This window comes from Cupressus sempervirens, chromosome 6 (genome assembly GCF_028749045.1).
Source record: "Cupressus sempervirens isolate cs-2001-9-10 chromosome 6, ASM2874904v1, whole genome shotgun sequence".
Taxonomy (NCBI): Eukaryota; Viridiplantae; Streptophyta; class Pinopsida; order Cupressales; family Cupressaceae; genus Cupressus; species Cupressus sempervirens.
Window position 1 is genome coordinate 513,410,678 of NC_143123.1, and position 9,836 is coordinate 513,420,513.

A 9,836-nucleotide genomic window follows, 5' to 3' on the forward strand; every position below is an offset into this window, starting at 1 on the left:
CATTTGAGATTTGGTCACATTGGTGAAAAGGGTCTTAGAACCCTAAAAAATAAAAATCTCATTGAGGGGTTAAATTATTGCAATCTCAAGTTTGACTTCTATGAACATTGTGTCTATGGTAAACAAAATCGTGTTCAATTTTACTCTAGTTCTCACAAATCTTTAGATGTTTTGGATCTTATTCATTTTGATGTATTTAGTCCTGTAAAAGTTCCTTCAATCTCCAAGTCTATATTTTTTGTATCTTTCATAGATGATTACAGTAGAAGGACATGAATTTATTTCCTTAAAAGTAAGACACAAGTCTTTAGTCGATTCAAGGAATTTAAAGCCCTTGTAGAGAATCAAACTAGTAAGAAGATTAAGTGTGTGAGAATTGACAATGGTGGTGAGTTTTGCTTAGCAGAGTTTGAACAATTCTGTAAAGAACAAGGTATCGAGAGGCATAAGACAACTCCTTATACCTTAGAGCAAAGTGGAGTTGTAGAGAGAATGAATAGGACACTGATGGAGAAGGCTAGGAGTATGCTTAGTGGAGCTGGTTTAAAACCAAGGTTTTGGGCCGAAGCGGTGGCCACTGCTTGCTATTTGGTTAACAGATCTCCTACATTAGCCCTTGTTGGTAAGACACCCATGGAGGTGTGGTTTGGTAAGAAGCCTTCAATTAGACATCTTTGTGTTTTTGGTTGTGAAGCTTATGCACATGTTCCAAAGGAGAAAAGATCTAAGTTGGAAAACAAAGCTGTTAAATGTATTTTCATCAGGTACAGTGCTGGTGTGAAAGGATACAAGCTTTGGGATCCTGTGACTTGTAAGGTGTTTAGTAGAAATGTTATTTTTAGAGAGCTAACATCTTCTCCTATTGTGCTACAACCAAATGAAAAGGAAAAGGAAAAATATGTTGTTCAGTTGCCTCCTACCCCTGAGAAGACTGAACAGAGAGACCATGTTGGGTCTAATGATGAGGAGAGCTCTAGTAGCTCTGATAGTTCAGAGGAAGAGGAAGAACAACCTCAACCTCAGCCCTTGAGGAGATCCATGAGAGAAAAAAAGCAACCAAAAAGGTTTGGTTATTCTATGTTAGATTCCAGTTGTGCTTTTGCTTTGATTACTAACACTGATGAGCCTAGATCTATGAAAGAGGCTTTGGGCATGGAAGATGCAGGTTCCTAGATTGAGGCTATGGATGATGAGATGACTTCATTAGAGAAAAATAAAACTTGGGACCTTGTACCTTTTCCTAAAGGGAGAAAATCTATTGGTTGTAAACGGGTGCTCAAGAAGAAAAATGTGTAGATGGCAGTGTTGAAAGGTACAAAGCTAGATTGGTTGCAAAGGGGTATTCACAGGTAGAGAGAATAGATTATGGTGAAATATTCTCTCTTGTTGAAAAGTTGACATCCATTATATTTCTGTTATCTCTTGCTACATCATATGATTTAGAGATAGAATAGATGGATGTGAAGACAACTTTCCTTCATGGTGATTTGGAGAAAGAGATTTATATGTCACAGCCTGAGCACTACATTGTTAAAGGTAAAGAATCCTTAGTTTGTAGATTAAAGAAATATCTATGTGGTTTGAAGCAATCTCCTAGGATGTGGTACCTTAAGTTTGATGCCTTTGTGTTGTCAATTGGATTTGTAAGATTGAAATCAGATCATTGTGTTTATTTCAGAGTTGAAAATGATTGCCTTCTTATTGTTGCATTATATGTTGATGATATGTTGCTATTTGGGAAGGGTAAGGGTATGATTTCTGATTTTAAATCTTAGTTGTTAGCACAATTTGAGATGAAAGATTTTAGGGAAGCTAGGTACATCTTGGGTATGGAAATTAGTAGAGACAGGTCTAACAGAAAACTTTGGCTAAGTCAGAGTAAGTATGTGATGTCTGTGTTGGACAGGTTTAGCATGGCAGATTGTAGACCACTATGTGTTCCTATTTCTGTGGGAACAAAGTTATCTATAGATAATTTTCCAAAATCTCCTAGTGAGGTGGAGGACATGAGTAGAGTACCTTATGCTAGTGCAATTGGCAGTCTTATGTATGCTATGGTCTATACTAGACCAGACATTGCCCAAGTAGTGGGAGTCCTGAGTCAGTTTATGGCTAATCCTGGATGGGTACATTGGGATGCAGTTAAGTGAGTATTCAGATATTTGAGGGGTACATCAAATTACTCCATATGTTATCATGGTAACTCTTCTAGATCTTCGCATTCAGTTTGTATTCATGGGTTTGTGGATTCAGATTAGGCAGGTGATATTCCCCCCCCCCCCCCCCCCACAATTTTTGTGTGTTTTTAGGGGCCCCCATTATGCATGATTTATTCAAATCTTGCAGGAGATCCACCAGTGCTTATGTGTTCACTATGTTTGGTGGTGCCATCAGTTGGATGAGCAAGCGACAACCTGTGGTTGCTCTGTCCACTACAGAAACTGAGTACATGGATGCTACTCATGCTTGTAAGGAAGCCATTTGGCTTAAGATATTGTGTTCTGATGTTGGTGTTGATGCAGAACATATTACTATTTGGTGTGATAGTCAGAGTGCTATTTTCCTTGCGAAGAATCCAACTTTCCATGCCAGAACGAAGCACATTGATGTGCAGTTTCACTTTGTGAGAGATATGGTGGAAGATGGAAAGGTAAATTTGGAGAAGGTAGATACTATGAAGAATGTTGCAGATGCATTAATGAAACTAGTGGACATAGAGAAGTTCAGATGGTGTTCAGAGTATATGGGCCTTTTGGCCTATAGCGGTTAGTTCCTGTTATGTTGCTGTTGCTCTTACAAGGTGTTCAACAAGTGGGAGAATTTTAGGAATAAGGTGTCTCAACCTTGTATAATTCCTATTCTTATTATTATTTGTTTTGTAAATGTATTCTTTCAAATAATATGTAAATGTGAGTGTACATGTTTAGTTGGCATGTTGATCACTTACATGTGTCAGCATCTTGAAGTGTGTGAAGGAGATCATGGCTAAAATGGTTATGATAGATTCCTATGATGCCTAAGAGCTATTTAAGGAATGAGGTATGACAAGTGTAAGAGAATCTTATGACATGGGGTCTATTTGGGTGCCCAAGAATGAGTGGTTGGTGTGTGTAAGAGAATATGGCAAAAATAGGTTGGTATGATGGATTCCCTTACACTTCTCTTGTGACTGCTATTTTTGGCAGATTCTATGACAAGCTGTCATTGCCTATTCAAGAGATGGACACCCTTTTCTTGGTATTTCATGTACATGTGGTAGTGTGCATGGTTCTTGGTGGTTGAGCCATGAAAAATGCCCAACTCCTTTGTGGGCATTTTGTTGGGTCTTAAGATGTTCATAAAAGTAGTATTGCATGTTGTAAATGCAAGAGAGAGGAAGAGGAGAGTGTGCAGGTATTGAGGTGCTACTGGAGTCTTCTATTGTTGCTGTTAAACTTGCATTGCAAGTGTATTGTAACCTAGTGTTGAAGATAATACATTGTGTAGGTTTTGGAGGGGTGGGGTTGTTTTACCGAAAGGTTTTTCCCCACTGGAAAATCTTTGTGTTATGTGTTTCTTTCTCTATCTATTTTCTGTATGCATGGTTGGCTACAATATTGTTGTTTACATGATATTGAATATGTAAGTGTAAAAGATTTTAAAAGGATTTGCACTATACTTTTCTTAAGAGATTAGTGTAGGAAGCTATTTTCGCACCTGAGTTTCCTTACAGAAAGTATTAGGAATCTTTGACCTGATTGCTTACAATCTTCAATTGCTGATTTTAGGCACTTGATCTACTCCTTGTAGTCTTGATCCTCTGAGATCTTATATCTGATCATTTGCCTTGTCCCTTGTACTATTTTGATCAACTAGATATGTAATTGTTGCTCTATTCTCTAAGTCTTTCTCATTTCACACTGTATTTCACTATAGTTTTTCCATACACTATTTTTCATCCATAGATGCAATGGGGTTTTCGACCTTCTTTTAAAGATTGTGAACACTTAGGGTTAGGTATGGATCTATGATCCATATTGAATCTTGTGTTCCTGCTCATTCCTTACATTTTCTTCATTGGTTGCATTTCTTCTCCATTTTTTTGATTGGCTACATGCTGATTGCATAGAAAATGTAAAAGATTCATCCTTATCCTTTTTTTCCTTTGAAATTCTTCTATGTCAGCTCCAAAAATGGTTTACATCTAAGTTTTTGAGGGCACAAACTCATATGTTGATTATGTGTTACTTGGCACGTATTTGACTATTGGTGCTTGGCACATATACTATCCTAGCTTGCTCAACACCTATTACACTCTGTCTTGCTTGGCACATGTAAGATCCTGGATTTCTTGACACATGTATAGTTCTGGATTGCTCAACATTAACTATGACTTGGCACCTAGATATTGTTAGAATTCTTTTAGAATAACTGAGAGAGGGGTGAATCGATTATTCAAGGTCCAATAATGTTCAATACAAATTTTTCTTTCTAGCCTTTTTTACTTTCTTGTCAAATCCTTAATGGCATATAATAGAAATTATCATGCATGCAATTAAACATTAAACAATCATGAAAAGTAAACATGCATCACCACATAACACAAAGGATTTTGGTGACCCAAAAACCCTCTAGCAATAAGAAGGTAAAATTGGGGTGGGGATGATACCCACAAAATTATTGTGCAATAGATTTCAACCACTTGTAATGGTTTGCCTTGTTAAAGGCTTTACACAGTGTCAGATGTGACCCTGTTAGAGGATTTCTACACCCTGTTAAGAGTGTGCCCTATTAGAGGACTTAAGAAAATTCAACTTAGAATGCAACCCTGTTAAAGGATTTACATAGAGCTGTTAGGCCCACCCAAGTCCATGGGATTTACAGTCACCCTTGAGGCTTATCCACCAAGCTGTTAAGCTAACTTAGCAATGTAGGATTTCAATGTCTAATAGAATGGTAAGAAAGTATTAGAAAGGTTTTGACCTGATAAAGATTGCAACTCTAACCTTGCAGATTTCATATCACTCTTCAGTTCTTTTCGTTGCTTGGCTTTTCTTCCTTGCAGTGCTGACAGCTTGTTCACCCTTCAAGATCTGTCTCCTTGAGTTCTTCCAATCATTATGCCAATGCACTCTATGGTCACTTGATCAACTCAGAGTCTTGATGCTTTTTTCTTACTCCTCACTATTTCCTCCTTTTGACACTTTACACTAGCCTTCTCTTGGCTTATTCACACGATCACACTTATGACCAACTCCCTCTCACACTACTGATCTCTAACCTATAACTCCTTATAAATAAGTTATATTCTTCATTTCCTACTCAAATATTCCTGCTCATCAATTTTTTTTGATCTGAGAGAATGATATTGTTTTCCCTCCAAATTGTTTCTTCCAGAAACTTCATGATAAGTCCATCAGTATTCGCCTTGAATTGGTTTGCATGGTTTACATAAAATTCTATGACATTTACTCATCATCCTTATCAACCAACTAATTCATAAAATTCAATGTAACAAACTTATCGTTATTGATCTGGTGAATCTTTTGACTTAACAAATAATGCAGCAACTCGACATCATTGGTTTATTGATGCTCGGTACCTGGAGAAATTTTCTCAGCATCCATTACCTTTTTCTGATGCTCGACTCCTAAAGTCTTTTCTTGAGTTACTCAACACTTGAAAAATCCTGTGTTACTTAGCACCTGATTAATCCTGTGTTACTCGGCACCCTAAGGATTGCTCAGCACACACTGAAGTTGAACTTGCTTGGCTTCAACTAGTTTGCTCGGCACTCATAAATGAACTCAGTCAGGTTTTACAAATGACTTAGTTAAACCTTACATCTTTGATGTGTCTTAGTGTGTCCATTCCTTGTGTCTTAGAGTATGTCATCAATACACTATTTAATCAATGGCTTAGTTAATCCTTATACTTCATTAAAACATCATAACTTCAACCTTTCTCTAGGTGATCTAGTTACATCTTATTGATTGCCTCCTCCTTGTCAATAAACTAGTTGATAGTATTTGGATCACTTAAGCAATTGTCATTCCTGCAAGTAGCAAGTTTGACATCAATGAAAAAACAATGATTGAAAAAATTCTTTACCAGTTCCATTATTCTTCATTCATGATCTTTTCAATCATTTCCAACAATCTCCCTCTTTGGCATTGATGGAAAACCAAACTGATCAATTGATTGAGCGGATCAACTTAGTTACCACCAAAATTATATACCAAACAGAAAACTTGTTGTTATTACATATCTTCCTTTTTGTATCATGTCTCCCTCTTTTGCTGATGCAAACTGAATCCTTTGTTCTACTTCTCCCTCTTGACTGTTGCATCCTTACTTTGTATTCATGAACCTTCATAGCTACTTGCTAATCAGTTTCTTATCTCTTTTGAATCTCCCTCTTTCATCTCTCCTTTCATAAATTCTCATACATCTCCATATCTTTCATTGATCAGTTTCTCATAAATCTCCCTCTTTGACATAAATTCCAAAGATGTAGCTGTATATGAGAAATAAGCATGCAAGAAATACTAAATTAGGAAATCAAAAGCATTTACAAACTTATTAAACATAACATAAAGTGAGACAAAGAGGAAACAACTCAAATGAGAATATGAGCCATTAAGGGGCTCTCTCAATGAGATTGTTCTCTTGTTTTAGGGATGTGTCTATTTGCTTAGATTTGGTATGTATGCTCAAATACTTAAAATAGCTTCAATGGAGGATTTGGATTTTGGATGTGGATATATGGTGGTTGATGTGAAACTTGCTCTCAAAACAACATTACGGCTTTAGGATGATGGAGTGTGTTAAAATGGCTTGGGAGGGGATCCAATTTATAGGCAATAGGCTTGAGGGTTTGAGGGCTAAGATACAAGGATGGGGAAAAGCTCATGGAGGGCTCAGATTGCATGAGAGGAGAGCACATAGATTGTGCTTCCTTACAGCCAATCAGGGAGTGACACATGTCACAGGGTCATTGGTTAGAGCAAGAGGGGTTGAGGGGTCAAAAAAGGAGGCTCAAAGCTCATAAAGACCCTCATAATGGCTTGTAAGAGCAATAAATGGGCTTGTAAGAGTATTTATGGCTTTGTGGGAGCATTTATGGCTTGGTGGTTGGGATATTTTGAGGGAAGACTTTGGTTTGGCTTAGTAAAGTCTTAAGCTTGTTTAGGATTGTGCAAATGGTTAAGGGTAGGATTAGAGATGGTTTAGGATTAGATTAGGGATGTTAGAGATGGGCAAGTGGATGGCATTTATGAAGGTGGGTGAGTTAGTAGCTAAGCTTGGTTAGTATGGGTGGATGGGGTGGATTTAGGCTAAATGGGGGATTAGAGATAGGCTTAAGATGAGGATGAAGACTTTCTAGAAGAGTCTAGAACTTCCTAGGATGAGGATAAATAAAGTTTATTTATTTCAAAGGTTTGGGTTGAGGAGATGTTTATTAAAACATTTTTAATAAACATGAGGACTAATATTTAATCTTAATTAAATATTTTGAATTGGGATTAGGGTAAGGAAATGATGGGATTAGCCTTTAATTAAAATTAAAGAAGGATTAGAAGATTTTGGAAGAGGTTAGTGGTCTTAAGGAAATTGGCCAAGTTTTGGGCAAAAAATAATTTAATTATTTATTTTGGGATTTTTGGTCAATTTATTAATTAAATAATTAATAAATAAGGAAATAATGTTTAAATAAGATTTAAACATTTTTGGGAGGGATTCTTTAATTAAATATTTTAAATTAAGATAAAGGGATTTAATGGCATAAAAATAAATAAATAAATAAAATAATTAATTAATTATTTAATGATGATGTCATCAGGAACTTTTTCAAAAAATAAAAAAACTTTATTTTCTAAAAGATTTAGGTGTCTACAGTAGCATCTTCAACATGCTAAATATAAGCTTTGCATATCATGTTTTATCCCTCTGTCACCATGCTTGTGATTGATCTAGAATTTCTATTCCTGTTGTCATCCTCTGCATCATTCTTCTGATATTGCAAGGATCTACTCCTGTTGATGTAGGGCAGCTTCTTTGTTTCTTTAGAGTGCTTGAGTTAGGGGCATGACCCCCAACTTTCCTCTAAGATATTCATAAGTATCATTGGGCAATAGTTTGGTGAAGATATATGCAATTTTTTCCTTTGTGTGAATGTACTCCATCTTCACTTGTTTTTCTTCCACCAATTCTCTGACATAGTGATATTTGATTGCAATATGCTTGGTTTTTGCATGCATTACTAGATTCTTGGGTATGTTTATAGCACTTGTATTATCACAATACAATATCATAGGTTTGGTTATCTCTTCTTTCATTCCTTTCAATAGATGTTTGAGCCACATAATGTTTGTACAATTGATTGTTGTTGTCACATATTCTACTTCTGCAGTGGACTGAGATGTGCATGTTTATTTCTTGCTAGTCCAAGTAACTAGCATTTTACTTAAGAATAATGTTCCTCCACTTGGGCTTTTCCTGTCATCAATGTTGCCTCCCCAGTCTGCATCTGTGTATGCATTGAGCTCAAACTTCTCATTCTTTTTGTAGTATAGGCCAAAATCATCAGTTCCTTTGAGATACCACATTATCCTTTTTACTGCCATGAGATGATTTTCTCTAAGATTAGCAAAGAATCTAGCCACTATTCCAACTACTAATGCTATGTATGGTCTGCTATGTACAACATATTATAGTTTGCCAATCATGGATATGTACATTGTTTGATTGACTTCAGCTGATTCATCATTTTTGGTTAGCTTATGTGCTATTGCCATTGGTGTGCTAATAGGTTTGGAGTCTTCCAATCCAAATGTCTTGAGTATCTCTTTGATGTACTTTTATTGTGTGACAAAGATACCATGTTTTAGTTGATGTACTTGCAATCCAACAAAGAACTTGATTTCTCCAAACATAGACATCTCAAACTCATGTTTCATTTTGTCATCAAAACTTTTGCAAAGCACTTCCTTTCCTCCAAAAACTATGTCATCCACAAAGATTTTAGATACAAGGATACCCTTACCTTCTTCTAATTTGACGTACATGTTTTTGTTATCACCAATTCTTTCAAATCCTATTTTCACTAGATACTTGTGAAGTCTCTCATACTAAGCTCTAGGGGCTTGCTTTAATCCATATAGAGCCTTATGCAATTTGCATACCTTGTTTTTGTTATTTTCATCAAAAAAATCCTTTTGGTTTCTCTATGTAGACTTCCTCTTCAAGTATACCATTTAGAAATGTGGACTTAACATCCATTTGATAGACTTTAAATTCTTTGAAAGCTGCATATGCCAGTAAGGTCCTTACTCCTTCCATTCTAGCAACTAGAGTAAAAGTTTCTCCATAGTCTAGTCCTTCTTATGCATACCCTTTACAGACTAGTCTTGCCTTGTTCCTTGTGATTTCACCATTCTCATATAACTTGTTTCTAAACACCCACTTGGTTCCAATTACATTCCTTTTAGCTGGTCTTGAGACTAAGGTCCATGTCTTATTCTTTTCAATTTGTTTTATTTCTTCTTTCATAGCATTGTACCAATCATGATCTTTTATGGCTTCACTTACTATTTTTGGTTCTATTTTGCTGAGCAGACATGTCTCACTTCTGAGTCTATTCCTTGTCATTGGTCCTACCTCTTTATTTCCAAAAATTTGATCTGTAGGATGATGTCTTCTTACATACTTTGCCAATACTAGTTCTTTGCTTGTTTGCATGTTGTCTCTTTCAGAATCTAAATCTTCATGTGTATCTTCATCAGATATTTCTTCTTTTCCTTCACGTTGATAGTTCTTAGAATCTGAATGAACATTCTCTGTATTTTGCAGCTCGG